This window comes from Bacillus rossius, chromosome 1 (assembly GCF_032445375.1).
Source record: "Bacillus rossius redtenbacheri isolate Brsri chromosome 1, Brsri_v3, whole genome shotgun sequence".
Classification (NCBI taxonomy): domain Eukaryota; kingdom Metazoa; phylum Arthropoda; class Insecta; order Phasmatodea; family Bacillidae; genus Bacillus; species Bacillus rossius.
The window spans coordinates 43,040,451-43,059,042 of NC_086330.1; the positions used below are offsets into that span (position 1 = coordinate 43,040,451).

At 35.6% G+C, this 18,592-nt stretch overlaps 1 long non-coding RNA gene across 1 annotated transcript; it reads left to right on the plus strand.

The window, feature by feature from the left end:
- The first annotated feature begins 289 nt into the window (after positions 1 to 289).
- LOC134535205 (uncharacterized) lies at positions 290 to 17,826 on the plus strand. The gene is made up of 4 exons (XR_010075589.1): positions 290 to 704; positions 5,456 to 5,621; positions 15,420 to 15,623; positions 17,428 to 17,826. It is a non-coding gene; the product is annotated as an uncharacterized LOC134535205 (long non-coding RNA).
- Positions 17,827 to 18,592: the final 766 nt, after the last annotated feature.

Below are 18,592 nucleotides of genomic sequence, written 5' to 3' on the forward strand. Positions count from 1 at the left end.
AGTCGGAAATTATAAAACTATTCTGGTTCACATTAAAACAATTTTGGGAAATTTAAAACACACAATTATGTGTGATATGCATGTGAAAAAAATTCCTTGATAATTAAATACAGGTTTCAATTTGAGATATATTAAATACGTTAATTCGCGATATACTGTTTACTTTTATTTTAATTGATTGATTACTTTTATTTTGATAAATCGATTATTTAAGATATGATCATAATAATTATTGATTTGAAGCCTCAAAATTATTGTAAGTTTGTACTAACAGCTTTTGCTGCAATAACATAGATAGCAGCACTATGAACGGTGTACTCGTCTTTCAACTAGTGTCTGCACGTTTCCGATCTTTTTCAGCTATAATGTCGTTGGATATTTCAAATCTTTCGTCGCGAAAGCTTTTTGTGATAGATTTATGCATATTTTTTTAAATGTGTAATTAGTAATAAAATAACGCGAATTCAATGTTCACACATCGCAGCCTTAATTGAACACGATCAAAGACGATATGGAAGTTCAGGCTAATAAAACTGTGGTTGAAAATAATGGTAGCTTCAAAAATGCATTAGAGATGGATCTGTCAATAGGAAAGCAAAATTTAAAACATCCTTTGGATAAAAACGAACAAATTCATTGTCTTAATGAATGGCTAAATTTACTGAAGAGTAAATCGAAATTGCTTCAAATTCTGGGTAAAATAGGTAGGTTGACAATTTCTAACACTACCATTTGATCTTAGTTTTTAGAGCACCATGATAAGTCACAGTCTTGTCTGTGTAATATGATTATCATTCCTTGCACATGCAAAAACATTCCAAAAATGTTCGATCTGACATTGCAAGTAATTATGTGTGTGTGATAGTGGTAGTTCTGTCTCTGATTATTAATTTTTTTTCTTTTTTTTTTTTTCAAAAATTGGTAAATTTGTAGTTTAACGGTATTTGTAAAAAAGAAATGTTAAAAATCCGAAAATACCTTTATTATGTGCTCTTTCACATCCTCTTTTCATTAAACTCGGTGGAGTTAAGAAATTCCAAATACTTTAGGATATATTGCCGTTCTTATTTTGCATTACAAGACCTGTGCAATTATTTGACCTTTGCCATTTTTTTTATTTTGCCGTGTGTGCATGAATGCTTAATTAATTAAAATGGTCGATTAGGTCAGGTCAGTTACATTATAAATACTTTAAAAACTAAACAACCATTAAAATTAATACACATTATTTTTAATGTCCGCTTAGTTTGAAAGTATTTATAATGTAACTGACCTGACCAAACAAACTGCGACAAAGGATGAAAAGTATGAACTTAAGTAATATTTTTTTTACTTATTACTTGCGCAACAATATCCAAATAACAAATAAAACATTCTTCAATAAAAAATCATTGATACTCGTAAACAAGAAACAATGGTGAACACTGCAAGAAAAAAAAAATTCATACATGTAAACAAGAAACAAATGTGAAGGCTGCATGATGCACAGGTATTATTATGAAAATAAAAAATTTGATATCTCGTAAAGTATTTGGAATTTCTTATCATCGCCAGGTTTAACGAAAAGAGGAAGTTAAAGAGCATAGAATAAAAGTATTTTCGTAATTTTTAAATTTTTTTTTTAACAAATATCGCTCAACTATGAAAATTAAAAAAATTCGATATCTCCTAAAGTAATTGGAAATCTTATCTCCGCCGGGTTAAATGACAAGAGGAAGTTAAAGAACATATAATAAAAGTATTTTCAGATTTTTAACATTTTTTTTCCGCAAATACTGCTAAACTACATATTTACCCAAATATGTTCATCATGTTATCTTTAAAAGATTTGTGCAATGGGAGTGCATGACTTGATGTAAGTTTTTGGACATACGCCATTGCTAAGAACTTTTTCTGTTGAAGAAAAACTAATAAATAAAATAAATAAATAAAAATACTCAAAAAAAGACAAAAAACACACAAAACTAAGCAAACAATTGCTGTTGTCAACAAGGATATGAACACCACAAAATATTCCGAAACAGGAATATGGTCAGCAAACAAAGAAAAACAAAGAAAAATGTACTAAGAGAACGAAAAAATCCCCACAGTCGCACCTGTGTTTCCGTACCATGTGCGTCTCTGCCTGAGGACGGGAGCAGATAGCAGTTCCCGAAACGTCGCTTGTTTCTGTTTAGGTAAAACTATTGTATTTGTTTGTCTTTTCGTTTTGTCATGTTTTTTGTCTCGCTTCAACTGTTGTGCTGAATTATTTTGGGTTTCAATATTTTGTGTTGTCATCATTTGTGGGGATTTTTTCGTTCTCTTAGTACATTTTTCTTTGTTTTTCTTTGTTTGCTGACCATATTCCTGTTTCGGAATATTTTGTGGTGTTCATATCCTTGTTGACAACAGCAATTGTTTGCTTAGTTTTGTGTGTTTTTTGTCTTTTTTTGAGTATTTTTATTTATTTATTTTATTTTTTAGTTTTTCTTCAACAGAAAAAGTTCTTAGCAATGGCGTATGTCCAAAAACTTACATCAAGTCATGTTCATCATATTTAAATAAAATAGTTAGAAATTAATTTTAGTAAATTTTTCTCCCGTTGCACATGTCTAGTTCACGTCACTATTATGTAACAGAAATAAAACACTACTTTTACAGAATGCTCCTTGCAGTTCGTTGCAATAATGAAAGAATGTCTCTAGTGACTGCGTCGTCTAGGTACCACAAAAATGGAACTACGTCATACTGGCCTACGCTACACTTCTTTTCGCCACAGTAGGCCTACTAGAGCAGTGATTGACGAGGCTATACAACTGCTGTAGCCATTCAAGGAAGAGGCAACTACATGACCTCAACGACCAATCAGAGTACAGTTCTTACATACCAGGACACATCAGTTCACAAATTACATTATCCTTGCATCTGGGCATTTCTGTAAAAAACAAATGCACTATTACAGAGTCATTTGTGATTGGCTGGGAAGAAAACCTGAAAAATGTACCGTTTCCTGTGGGAGCTAACAACTGTCGTTTTTTCCATCATAAGAATATATACAGAAAGTATCAGAACATCTCCACAAGTTATGAACTGTCTCAAAATTTGTTACCGCTATGTCATGCGCCTATCTTTCGTCTTCTTCTCTTAAAACAATACCCAATGTTCTAGAAGTGTAACACACCCGCTATGAAGTACAAATGTAAAAAATATGTTATAAAAATAACATTTAAATGAATTAAAATATAACAAATCACATTTACATTAATAGTAACTTTGTCAACCTTATAAAACTCTGTATAAAAGTAGTTAAATGGAATTTTCTAAATAAAAAATGTTAAAGAACAGAAAAAGTACCAAGATAAGAAAAATATACAAAATTAGGTTTCAGTGGCCTTCAATCTATATAATCAGCTGATATATTGTCTTACTGAAAACTGTTACCTCAAAAAAATTATCTTTAAACACTGGGGGAACCCTACTTAAACCTTACTAAAAGACTTAAAACAGTGGTAAAAAATTGTCTTGTAATGTAGGTAATATGGACAATTGTGAAAGTTAAGCACAAATAAATCATTAAACCTAATTTTTTTTTGTTCTGATCATTATTAATATATTTTAAGTATTGTGTCTGATTGGTCTGAGGTCACATTAACGGACGGATGGGAAATGGACAGACATGATGGATCATTGTGAGTCTAGCTTTATCCACATTTAAATGCTGTAAAATAATTTCATTAGTTGGGTTAAGTTTTGTTAGTGACATTAAAAAACAATTTTCAAAGCTATTTTTAAACAAGTAGTACACAAATATACTGTTACCTATCTTAATTGAATTTTTCTAAGAAGAGCACCTAATCTAGGAAATTACTGAGGTGGCTAAATGGTAATACATGGGACTCACATTCCAGAGAACTTGGGCTTGAATCTCTTTAGAGGGATCTTGATATGTGGTTTATCTGATATCACAGCAAATGCCGGATGTTTGTTACTGCAGGGTGTGGGTTTCCTTGAGCTGTGTTGTTGATTTTCTCCATCCCCAACAATCTCACTGCTGAGATGTTAAGCTTAAAAAAAGATGCCACTATCAAAACTAATGAGCGAAATGGTTTTCTTTACAATGTGCGAACTCTTTTCTTTCAGTTTGTCTTTGGCGCAATAAAAACAAAGCCTACTAAATATTATGAAATTATATAAATTGACAAAAATCTTATTTTGCAAATTGAATAATGGAATAATCTTATCAAATTAGTGTATTGTCATCGGTCCTCGATAAATCTACAAGTTTGAATGAAATATGGCCGTTTAAATTGGGTCAAAATCGCACCCAAAGGAGTCGGTTACAAACATACAAACAAACAAACATACAGGTGAAGCTAATATAAAGCGTGTAAAAAGTATAAATGATAGTGAGCTTAAATCTACTTCTTTCTGGTAAATAGTGTAGGATTTGTGTTGGGTAAATTTTTTGCTAATTTTTTTTCAGCATTATTTTCATGGGCCATGATTTTATGCTTATTAGGATTAACATGAATGTTTAAAATTGAAGGTGTGCTTGATTTGTTTAGTTGTATTTTCAGTTGGTATTTACTTTTCAAGAAGTTACTTGTTAAAGGCACAAGAGTCTAGCGACAGCAATGCTACCGTCCTGCAACTGGCAGCAAATGCCGATCCTCTCCGAAGTTGGCCGATCGGGAGCGCCTACCCCCTGAAAGTTTGATTTCCAAGTATCTTTAATGTAACTATCCTAACCAAATCAACCGTCCACAAAGTTTTAAAGTATTTATAATGTAGCTAACCTAACCTAATTGACCATTAGTTATCATGTCCTTATCTGAAAATTACAATTTAATTAATAAATTTACTTTTATTTGCATTCATTCAAATATATTTATTACTTTTGAAATTATACGTGCTCGTATTTATTTTTACAAGTACAAAAATAATTCGCACTTGCCGGGATTCGAACCGGAAACCTTACGATTAGATGATAGCGCCGCTAAGCGCTCAGCCACGAGGCCATATTTGACGTATAGAAGTTTCAGATGACATATATGATCGTGCCGCCGGCCCCGGAACGAGCGTGAGCGATGCGGCAGCCGGCCCCGGAACGAGCGTAAGCGGTGCCGCAGTTGCAGGAAGGTAGTTGCTGTCGCTAGACTCTTCTGTTAAAGGCTACTTCTTTCGATTAGAATTTAAAACTCAAATGTACAAATGTATACAAAATTGGACAGCTTTATTCTTTGTATGTACTCAAAATTCATATTCCATTATTTTATGTAAAATATGTTAACATGAGTTTCATAATTCACTGTGTTAAAATAAATATAGGCAGTGCATGTTTTTGGTGATTCCCCGAACATACTGGACATCATTTAAGTAATGTACATCCTGTAATTTGAGTATGATTTGGGAAGTTGCTTCCATATTATTTCATGTTACTTAACAAATGCTCTGCTTGTGAATTGTTCTGTAGGTGAAAAGGAGTTTAATACTGAAGACAGCGATGAGCAAATCATTACTACACTGAAAAATCTTGCAGAAAATATCAGGACAAATAAGTTGGAAGCAAAAAAATTGAAGCTCGCAGCTTTATCGTCTGTTGTTACTGCATTAACCGCAAACAAGCAAACTAAACATGAGTATGTAATGGTTCTAGTATTTGTTAAATCTTTATGGTTAAAATAATAATTAAAAATGCTTTTTTATTCATTGTGTTTTCTCATGTTAAAGAACACTGAACTTTGTAAACAACATGCCATATTGTAAAATGCTAACATACAATCATAGTTATACAAATTATTAGTTATAGATACATAATTATAACTAGCATTCTTAATCAACTGATTTTATTTAATAAAAGCTAAATATAAAGTTCATAAATGTTATAGCTCTCTATCTCTCTCTCTCTCTCTCTCTCTCTCTATATATATATATATATATATATATATATATATATATATATATATATAGAGAGAGAGAGAGAGAGAGAGAGAGAGACACACACACACACACTAGATAATGTCCGGCATGCGTTGCAATGCCTCAATCAATTTTTTAATTTATTAATAATGTAATTTTTTAAGTGTATACTAAGGATCTCTCTTTTTATCTCTCTAATTCTCTATCTCTCAATGTATATCTATAACTCTCTCTATATTTCTATTTATATCTCTATCTCTCTATATATCTTTCTACATATATATCTCTATATAACTTTCTAGCGGACCCGACAGACATTGTCCTGCCCAAATGTACTTTTTGTGAGATATGGATATGGCGGTAAGTATTTCTACGCTGGACATTTTGTATCTTCTCATTATACATACCCCTCCTCTTGGGCACGCCACTGCCGTTACCAAAACCTTTCCCATGGTTACGCAGAAGGCAACAACAATGCAAAAGCCCGTTGCCATGGAGGCTAATTATCAACAATGCTTAGTTTTTTTGCTTTTAAAGCGTGTTTTTTTAGTTTTTTCTTAACTCAGAATCGAGATAAAATATCCAATTGTGAATCTAAACCATCCTCGAATCCCCGTGAACTCACACAAAAAATTTCATCAAAATCGGTCCAGCCGTCTAGGAGGAGTTCAGTGACATACACACGCACACAAGAAATATATATATAAAGAAGATACAGTAAAACCTCTTTATAACAAAATTGAAGGGATTAAATTTTGGCATGTTTGTTATAAAGGAGTTCTTTATAAAGGGGTCATTTTTTTTATCCAAAATCTCGAAAAAGTTTGTTTTTTGACAAATTTAATAAGGTATCGATAATAGGAATTTTGAAATACAGTAAACGATCCAAGACAAACACAATAGCCTACATACTGTACACATCAATCATAAAAAATAATAACATGGCACAATTGCAAGAGAATAACTTACAATTAGGCCCTAGCAAATAATATCAACATTTCACATTAAAAACAGAAAATTAATTGATTTGATTAATAAGGACAATCGGCACTGACCCATTAATATGTTATTCTGTACAGGTTACTGTACAATGCAGAAAATATACATCTACTTTTCTGAAAAGTAGTCCCGAATTGAAGTTTGCTTACAGCTGCTGATTTTCATTTCTTGTACAACTGCACACTCTACCTGGCGTAGTGATTTCAAGCTTGACTGATTGTTCGAACAATCTGACGTCAAAAGGAATCTTTCGAGTACGTCAAGAGCAGAATACACATCTTTTCTTGATGGTCTGGTCACTTCAGCTTCAATCTCTTCACCTTCTTCATCTTGTTCATTATCCTTGCATGTTGGTTGAGTTTCATCTGTGGAAGATGAGCTTGTGATGACTGCACTGTCAACCTCAACAAAATCTTCAAATGTAGCACCTGCTGCATTGTTGGTAACATGCTTCCACTCATCCTCATCAACATGTTCAAGTGTTTCATCATCTATTTCGTTAGGGCTAACTTGAAAGCCTGCTCTCTGGAAGCATTTGGCAATGGAAGTTGCTTCAATGCTGCTCCATGCCATACATATGCGTTGCATTGCCTGTAGTATGTTCCACTTCATGTTTTCTGTATCTTGACATTCCATTTTTCTGATGAGGTACTGCACAAGTTGGCGACGGAAAATCCTCTTTACCTGCGATATCACACCTTGATCCATTGGCTGGAGCTTGCTAGTGGTGTTTGGTGGGAAGTAAACCACTTTTACATTTCTCAGTTGTATTCCTTCCACTCTGTGTGCAGAGCAGTTGTCAAGAAACATTAATATTTTCCTGTTCTTACAACCCATTCGTGCATCTACGCTTCCAAGCCACTCACAAAATATAGATGAGGTCATCCATGATTTCTTGTTGAATTTGTAAGGACATGGCAGGTTCTTCACATTTTTAAAGCAGCGGGGTCTTGCAAATTTACCAATGACAAGTGGTGCCAACTTTTCTGTTCCATCTGAATTTGAACACAAAAGAACTGTAAACCTGTCCTTGCTTTTCTTTCCCCCGTGACATGTTTCCCCTTTCAGTGCCAAGGTTTTATCTGGAAGGAGGTTAAAGAACACACCAGCCTCATCTGCATTAAAGATGTTGTTTGGTGCATAACCGGCTGTAATTCCATTGAGTTTTGAAGTCCATGCTTCTTCTACTGCAGGGTCAACAGAGCCTTCTTCGCCAGAAACCTTTAAAGTTGTCAGGCTCCATCGACTTTTAAATCGGTGCAACCATCCATTAGATGCCTGAAAGCCTTCTATCCCCATTCTCAGTGCTTCATACCGTGCCTTCTCCTGCAGAATCGGCCCTGAAATAGGTATGTTTGCTGATCGTGACTCCATCAAAAAATCGAACATTTTCGTATCTAACGCTTCATCTTGGCATGGTCGATATTTCTTTTTATCTGTCCCAAGAAGAACTGCACTGTCTATTTTACTTCTGTTCGAAAGTATAGTCGAGAGAGTTGATGATGGTATTCCATACTTCTTAGCGACGTCAGATTTTTTTTCACCACTATCCACAGCATGCAGAATTTCCATTTTTGTGGCTAGCGAAATTGCATTGCGTTTTCTTTTATCCTCCATCGATCAAAACAAATTAATATTTCACTTCGTTAATTTCGTTGCAGTGTATCGCGCACACAAACATCACACGAATGTAACTAGCGGGCGGTAAAAAAAACTCATAACAGTCAGAGATGTCATACTTAAATGCAGTAATCGTCACCTGGCAAAACAGAGATGAGACTGCAACTGTGGCTATAATCGATAGTTACTGTCGAGGTTTTTCTAAAATGTATTGTCGCAGCTATGGAATAGGTTTTCATAGATGTTTACTTTTTTCAATAGATGTGGTATGTAGCCTGTACTATGGTTATCTATGAAGCTAAGCCAATATTAACGTTGTGAAGTCGAATGTATACATATTACGCGAAAGCATAATACAAGGAAATATGTAGCTTGCAAACACTATATCGTGTTTAAAGTTATTTTAGTTCTCGTCCTATGGTAAAAGTAATTCGTAATAACGGAGTTACGTCATGTGGCGAAGAAAAAATGCTCGTTAATTAGAGGTTAATATACGTAAAAAATAATACAGTTTTGGCGGGACCATATTGCGTGTTCGTAATAAAGAGTTTGTCGTTATAACGGTGTTCGTTAGGTCGGGGTTATACTGTATATATATATAGACACACACACACGCACACATACATATATTTTTCATTCATATCACAAACATAAATTTGGCATAGCTTAAAGTAGCAAGTGCCATGTACACACTCAGGAGCATAGGCAGAGTTTAATTCCCCAAAAGCAAAATGTTGTCTACACTGTCATCACACATCTGTCTGACAATCATCACCTTTAATCATGTATATTGTTGTAAGCTCAGAAGGTATGTTTTGGATGTTATAGTCAAGAGGGCGCCACTGTTTGAGGTGAGGAGGGCACACGGACCTGGCTGAGACTCCTCCCAGAGCATGAAGTCGCCTGTATGGGGATGAGATTCGACCTTCCTTGCCAACCAGAAATTACACAGACCTGGCCTGCTCTCAGAGGTGGTCGGTGATGTGGGCTCGTCAGGCGTCCCACATGCCTGAAACTTATAGATGGACGACACGTGGTCAAGTTTTATTTCCACAGTTGGTCATTACATGCCCTCGTACACATACCAAGTTAAATTGCTAAAAATGCCCAATGGCACGTACCGGTATAAGTGATGTGAAGTATACCTTCGTGGCTACATGAGAGATTGTCGTAGTTTGGTTTCAAAGCTCTGTGAAGGAAATAATAATAATTAAACAGTCTGCCAACCAAAGAATGCCCTGAGGACATGTAGAACATGATTTGGAATACTTAAGACGAGGAAACAGAAGTAATTATCAGTGATGCAATAGGATGAAGTCTCCAGTCTTAACCTCGGTCGGTGATAATGAGAGACTGTCCAGAAGAGCGTGCTCTCCAAGGTATCATGGCGCCTTCGCACCGAACAAGTGAAATTGTTATATTTGCTTTGAAATCGTGTCACAGGTTGTTTGAAAGGAAAACATAAAACACTCGTACAAAAAAATAGGCTCAATTCTCCATGCTCTAGTTACTTAAATAAAAACAATAAACTAAATCTCAACATTCAATTTGTCCCAGCTTCGGCTAAAACTCAGGTCCACTTCGGAAGCATTCGGCTCCGTCTTTGTTCAAGTTATATGGACATTCTGTCAGTTTCCTGAAATCATACACTCTAGGGCCAAAAGGAAAAAGGTATACAATACATTTTATTACAGAATTATGGGAACGTCACATTGAGGTTACTGCGCCCTCTTGTGGTGGTTTGTAGTGCATTGTTCAAACACTCGCACGCAACACATGCACATGTATGGCGGCGGTGCAATGCCTGGAACCAGTCTTTGCTAAATATTTTCAATGTACAAACACAAAGGTTCTAGAGTTTTACTATAGTATAAATGTTAGATAGCAAGTATATCCTAACCATTACACCAACTAATGTTGCGTCGGATTGTTTGTTCAGTACACCTGGACCTTTTAATGAAAAAAATATACTTGATATTAAAAAAGTTCTTCTCAATACATATTATCATTATTTTTTAGTTATTTCTAATGTGTACATCATATTTCTGTTAACAATCGCATATCTGCCAACCATTACGGATGGTCTATAATTATTACGGTGTAGTGATATATATTACTGAATTTCGGGTCGGTAAGAAAGTATTACGGATTTTTTTTTTTTTTTTTTACAAAAACCACAAAAAGCCGTTTACATGATATTTGTTTACTATAGAACGATATCGCCGACGCTGTGAGTACGATAGTTATCGCTGTCTATATTTGGCAATAGTAGCGCTGTTGCGGCAATTTTTTCAAGCAGTCTTGGCGTCCTTTTCGTGTTAACTGTAAACATGGCTGTTATGTTTGGATTGTGTGGGTAACGCGTCACTTATTTTACCGTTTAAGAGTGGCATTGAAAATACGATGAAGCGTGCTGCTGTGCGGAGTGAAAGTACTAGCAAAAGAACACCTGTATTACAAAAATACTGGGACATTTATGCAAGTGAATGGCTGTGTTTTTCACGTTCATCTGTGTCTGAGAATCACGTATTCTGCAACGTATGTAATAGTGATTTTTCGGTTGCCCACGGAGGTAGAGACAACTGCTGAAGACATTTGAATGCAAGAAACACCGAGATTATGCGAAAGTGAAATCAGACAATAAATCAATTTCGTCTTTTTTTGTAAACTGTGACAATACGGATGTTACGAATGCAGAGTTGTAATTCACTTCATTTCTAGTTGAGCATAATATCCCATTATCAGTCTCCGACCACGCAGGTAATTTATTTAGGGCTATGTTTCCTGATTCAAAGATTGCGCATAAATATGGTTGTGCTAGAATCAAGACAAATGCATTGGTTCAGCACATGGCAAGTGAATCAAAAAGAGAAATAGTTTCTATTTTGCAGCAGGTGCCATTCTCGTTGGCAACTGATGGAAGTACTGATTCCAATTCTGCGAAGCTGTACCCTTTGGTTGTTTCATTTTTTAATCCAGCTCGAGGTCAGGTATCTGTTGTACTTTTGTCGGTTTTGGAAACTAGTGACAACACCGGGTTAGGAATTTTTTCAGTTATCAGTAAAGAGCTCTCTTCTCTCAGAATTCCATGGGAAAACTACATTGCATTTGCTTCAGATAATGCAAACACATTGACAGGTGAAACAAAAGGAGTAATATCCTTTGTAAAAGAACACCACCCTGCAGTTGTAATGCAGTGCTGTTCATGCCATTTAGTACATTTGGCAGCTCAGAAGGCATCCTCACATCTGTTAGTTAATGTTGAAAACTTCTTAGACTAGTGCAATTATTTTATTACTTAGAAAAAAGCTCTAAGAGGAAGAATACTTTGAAGGTGTACCAGGAAATTTGTGGGATATGAAAAGTCACAACACTTTGAAGTATATAAGTACACGTTGGCTTTCTTTGCTTGACTGTGTTACTCGGGTTGTAGACCAGTGGGAAGCCTTACAAATGTTGTTGTCATGGTCCTCTTCTGAAAGTGGATTCAACAAACAAAAGCATTCAATGTTGAGGTCATTAATGCAGGATCCTGTCACAAAACTGTACTGTTATTTTTTGGAGTCTGTTCTCCCAGTTTTTAATTCTGTTAATGTGCATTTACAGCAGGAGGCCTCTGTCATACACATCTTTAGAAGAAAGTTTGTTGGTCTTCTCACAGACTTACTTATGAGGTTTATCAAACCATCTGCTCTGAAAATTGGAGCCACTTCAATCACAGAGGTTGAATTTCAGAAGGTTAAAAATCAAAAGTCTGATTCGGAGCTGGTGATTGGTGCAAACTAGGGCATACTTACAGGAAAAGTCTGTAAAAGATATAGATGTTAGAAATTTCTATTCTGTGAGGGAGTTTTATGTTGCAGCTTGTATTTACTTTTTGAAAAAGTTTCCTCTTACTGACGTATTCTTAAAACATGCAGAGGTAGCTGACATTTCTGTTAGGTAAGATGTTTCATTTACTTCTATAGAGTATTTTGTCCATAGATTTCCAAAACTTATAGAAGAAAGTCAGCGTGACAGGCTCGAAGAAGAGTTTGCAGCCTATCAATTCGAAAATTTCACAGACGACATTGTAAATTGTTCAAGGTCTGATGAAAGTTGGTGGAAAATAAGTCATTTGAAAAATGAAAGTGGTCAAATTAAATACAGTTCCCTAAGTAATGTTTGCATTATTTAGTGTCCCTCATAGCAATGCCTCCACAGTGCGTATTTTTAGTTCTGTGCAAAAAAATCATACTGAATTTAGGGCATCATTGTCAACAGAATCTCTTTCTGCACTTCTAATTCAAAAAGTAAAGACTGCATCAGATGGGGAAGTGTGCTTCAAAAAACATTTTTCCCAAAAACAGTTGCAGGCTGCAAAACATGCAACGAAACAACATCTGACTTCAAGAGTTTAATGTCAGTGTAAAGTGTATGTGTATGACACAGACAACATTGACGCTTTATGTAAAGAGTGCATTTCTTCATTTCAAAATGCTGTTATCAGTAGGCCTATGCTGAAAAATGTAGCTTAATGTATGATCTGTAGTGTTGTTATGTTATTAACAAGGGTGTTGGGGATGGGGTGACTAGCTCCCCCCCCCCCCCCCTCCCCCCCGGAAACTCACCACACTGAATCCTGGATATGCCTCCGAGTGATTACTGATGACTGGCATGAAAGGTTGGCAGCTATGCAATCAGTGCATACTCCCATATTAAGTATTTTAATTAAATTGTTTATTAAGTTTTGAATGTACAGTAGAATCCCGCTGAAGCGACCCCTCGCGGTTTCCGGAAAAACGGACTTATAAACGGAATGGTCGCAATATAGAATTGGGGTCAACAATTTTTACCCCCCCCCCCCCCCCCCCTTCACCTCCTCAATATATCCAAATACATAGAAAAACGCCTTTGTTCGCATAGATTTCATATTCAAATAGTCTATGGTGTAAAAGAGACAACTTTTTAAATTCATATTACAGTATGTAAATAGCATGATGTCTCCCGAAAAAAATGATACCCTAGAAAGCAATATTGGAGCTCCCGTTGCCGAGAAAAAAAAATTTCAACACAGTGCAACGTGTCCATTTTCGCCATCTTTGTATAGAAAAATCAGACGATTTAGTGTTGAAATGATAACTTTTTATTAAAGGTTTATTATTTCTCTTGCGGGCTGTATTAGTGTGGTGTTTGAAAGGTTGAGTCCCGTGACACAATAGCAATATGTACGTGACGGGTGGTCTGGCGGCGCTTATCGCTCTGGTCCGTCCGGCTGACTGCAGGAGTGCGAGAAGTAGGTTAAGTGTAGGAGGGGAGGGGTGTGGACGGGTAAGTGAGGGGAAGGAGAGCGGAGCTGCTGGCTGCGCACGCATATACTCGCCAGTCGCCACACTGTCTGGCGACACAGACACTTGTATTTTATTCACTGGCTGACGATGGAACGTGGCAAAGTAAATGTGTTTGCCGACTTGGGCAGGCAGTAAGTTGTTTAGGCACTAGGCCTGCGTGTCAGTTACGCATGGTCGGGCAGCGAAATTTGACTTCGGGCGGGCTCGGGTGGATAATTGTCCAAACTTTTCAGGCTTGGGCAATCTCGGTCGGCCTTGAACACTACTTTGTGACTGAGCAGTGAGCAAGCGCCATGCGTGCGTGTGTGTGTGTGAGGCTGGCGACCAGCAGCATCGTTAGCTAGCGAGAGTGTGACGGTAAATGTCGACGTTAACCACTTCCGCTTGCTGCAGGGCTTGCTCTCTTTTATCTCTGTCTCCCCCTCCCACAAATATATTGGCTGGCAGGTCTCGCCCTCTTCAACTTCTTTATGTTATCTCTCACGCACACTTGAAGCACCTAATAATGTCATATTTTTTCATTAGCAACAAACTGGCTCACTTTACACTCATTTTCACGAATCCACGAGTCCGTGTAAATTCAAAAACGAGTCACAATCGTCAACAATGCTTTGCAAAATCAGGCCAAAATTGTAAGCAAATCAAAATCTGTGTAAAACTGCGTGTGTCGTCAACGATCGTTCATAGATCAAGCCAACAATGTTACCAAATCAAAATCCAAAAACAAATGTGTGTGTCGTCAACAATTATTCACAAAACCAAACCAGTAGTGTAACCAAATCGGCGTCCAAGAAACAAAGCTTAATAAGTCGTCAACAATCACTAATAAAAACCAAGAGAAATCCGAATCAACAAGCGAGAGTAGCGTATCCACAAGTGAGCAAGATCACACTAATCAGTCGCAAGACAAAGGCACGGGACCGGGACGGTAATAGACGCGCGCGTAGATGCTATAAGGTGACGCGTGCAGTTTACCGGTATTGGCTAGCGTGGACAGTCTAGAGGGGTGGTATCTATTTTTAGCCATCTTTTGTATGCCTGCCTGTTACAGTACAGTGCTCACCAAGATAAACTTGAACACACAGCGCCCAACAAAGTGTAACAGACTTGTTTTTCAGCCTATTTTACTCAAGTTTTCAACTTTCTCTGCTCAAATTTTTCACGGTTTCTCAAAAAACGGTCGTATAAACGGAATGGACGCATCAGAGAGGGATCGCATCGGCGGAATTCTACTGTACAATGAACAATGTTTGTTTTAACTAAAAGTATTGAGAATATAAAGTAGTGTTGAGGGTATTGATCTGAATTATGGTATTTTCCCATCTATAACCGTAATACAAGGTTAAAGACTATCATATCTTTCCACATTGCTGAATGTAAATATGCTATGTATGTATTTGATTTCCTGATGCATATATGAATTCAGCTGCAGCCTGAAATAGCATCAATTCACATGTTCATTTCACTTGTGAGTTATAAGAATTATGTACTATTGGTATTTCTCTGTGATAAAGAAGTGTGTTTTGTCCTTTAATTGTTTGATTCAATTTGTTTCTTTGATTTGTGCAGGAATTTGTATGATCTTCTTCAGAAGAAACACGAGCTAGGATTGGAAGTTGAACAACTGTCAAAAGAGCATTCTCAGTTATTAGTAAAATTAATAGAAACAAAAAAAGAAATTGTAAAAGAAACTGATAGTTTTAAGAAAGAAATTAGTAATGATGGACAAAAGCTGGCAGAAATGAACAAAAATCAACCAAGCACAATTATCAAGTAAGTTCATTGTAATTAAGGATATATATATATATATACTTGAAATTAATTTGTAGTTCATATTAGTATGTAATATATATATTAGTGGTAGCTGACCTTATAAAGAGTGTAATGTACATGGTAAACTCACATAATTCCAAGGCTCCAAGATATGTCACTAAAGATATATGGGATTTTTTATTTTATAGTAACTGTTTTTTACTTTCGCATTTTGTGTGTTGTAACTTATGATTGTGTAACAGGGGTGTATAATCCATGGAACCAAGTGATCTGTCAGTTACCCTTCTTTTAGAAGGATGAAATGTCTATTTAATTAGATTATTAGACAGCATTCTTCACTCTGCTGTCCGCTTTTAATGTCACAATTTATTGTCTGTCTGCTTCTTACACAGAGACTCGGAGCTTTGCTATCTTAGCGTTCTCCGCTCGTGCCCAAAGCCAGAATGAGGCTGAACTGGGGAACCAAACCTTCGCTCTGCCTCCCTCGAGACAACAACAATAAATAAAACATATTATATTTAATGTTTTGATTAAAAAATGGCATTTTGTACAAACTTTCAGATCATCAATACGCAAAATGGATTGTTGAAATACTTGTCCCTCGGAAGGTTTAGGCCACGGCTACACACTGCAAGGGAACTGAGGGCTGGCTTCGTTTCCTCCGGCCATCCAAGCAGCAGAGTGGAAGTTGGGGAGAGAACGTAGAGAAAGGAAAGGAGGGAAGCAGGAGGGAGAAATATGGATGTCTCTAGACAAAGACATAATGCCAGACATTGCAGCTATGATGTGTTGGAAAAATTGCTATCTAAATCTTTGTAGTAAAATATTTAAATTAATTTAGTGTAGGACCAACTTCACACATGATACATTATTATTTAGTAATAATAAAGCAAAGGGCAGAAATTAAAATAATTTTGTGAGCCATGTTTGGTTTTTTTAATGTGCACTGATAAGAAGGGGATAAGTTAATACAAGATTTCTCTTTTGTGGCATTGTGTAATTTGTATCCATGATTGTAAAAATTACACTTTTTTGCACATTCCCATTTGCCATTTTTGATTATTAAGAGCAATTGTTTAAGAAACATTAAAGTTACATATTTAAACATTTGAAAGTGTTTACTGGTACACAAATTTTGATATAGTTAATGTTGGTACCCAGACTTTAAAAACACTATTTGCCCCTGGTGTGTGTACATAACCCTAAGATCTTGATAAATGGTGTTCTATATTTTATTGCTTGTACTGAAAGGCTGGTGAAGATAAACAATGTTAGAGAGAGGGTGAGTATTTCAAGATCATAGGAGGCACATTGCCATCTCATTTTATTTTGTTTAGTGTGTTGACTGCCATCAAAAAGCATGTGATGCAAAACTATAGACATGTTCTACATGGCCAAAATATAAAAATTATTATTTAAACAACATACAATAACATAAAGGCCCCCGAGTGTAATTACTCAATATTAATATATCTTCTCCAGTAATAATTTCCATTTTCCATGATGTAGAAGCGTAGTTATTACAGTAACTTTCCAGGATCTGTATAGTCTTCAGAGGCTAAAAGGAATGTGTGTGTTTCACTGACAGATCAGTTTTGATGGAAATTTCAATGTTGCAGACTACTTTCCTACAGAACTGTTAAGATATTTTAAAGTTAAAACTTAAAATGGTTCTATTTACTCAGAATGTGAACTATTCAAATCTTAGGGTCACGCATCCTTGATGCCGGACTGGTAGGAGTTTACTGCTGTTAACAGTTTGTATAGTTTCTGTGGTTAGTATTTTGTATTTAATTTTTTTCAGGTTGAAGCATAAAACACAAGAATACATACGTAAAGCAAATGAAGCTCGTAAATTAATTTCTACAATTATTGTTGCTGGTGATGTGAACTTAATTGAAAAACCGGAATTACTGGAACTGTTGGTCAAGCAACGCCTTGTTATAACAGTGGATAACTTAAAAAATTGGTAGCCATAACTATTTTGGAAGGAGAGGAAGGCATGTGATCTGTGAACAATCCAAGGGACTAAATTCTGTACAGTAGAACCTCTATTTTACTTTTTTTAGGAAATAAGGGGAAAAAATTGCATGAATAATGATAAACTGTAAATTGAACTATCTTTGCATTCTTATACTCTTATACAAAAACCAGATTTTTTAACAAATTTAAGTATTAAATATAATAAAATTATTTAAAAAAAGATTGTTTTTGTTGTTGTTTTAAAAACTTGTTAATATTTTTCCATTAAATTTTTCAACACTCATTGTCATATATATGAAAGGCTCAAAGACTACAAGTAGGGACCCCAAAAAGTGGTAAGCATGTAATTCACAAAATATGACAATTCAGCTTTCAGTAATTCATGGTATAAAATGTAGTCTTATCCTGTATTTATATAAATTTTACCTTGTTTGTTTGGATTATGCCAGATAATAGAAGTTGGTGTGCTGCTCTATTTAGTTCTTAGCAACCATTTGTCTTCATGATTCGACAATAACTATGTTGACTAAAGAAATGTAGACATTGATTTGGAGAGATTTTTGGGGATAGATTCTGTTACTTTAAACGGTTGCTACACTTTTAAGGAAAAATGAACAAATATTCATGTATCAGCTTTTAGAAATGTCATTTTTTTGCACTGATTTTGTTTTTACTCTGAATTCTGGCACTGCTTCTTGTCACTTTTATTTGCGGTCCCTAAATAATGTGTGGATCTGTACTCGATAATTATGAACATGCCTGAAAAAATTAGTGAAATTTAAGTTTATCATGAAAGTTTGATCTGAAGCAAAACTATCGTAATGTTAAACCTGCACAAATTCACAAATGCTATCTTTTGCAACAAAATGTTCATATTTCAGCATTTGGAAGAGGTGATTTTTATTATAAAAAAAAAAATCTAACACAGCTAAAAGATAAGTGTAATTCAAGAGAAGTCATATTCTATTGTTTAACTTTTAAGGAAT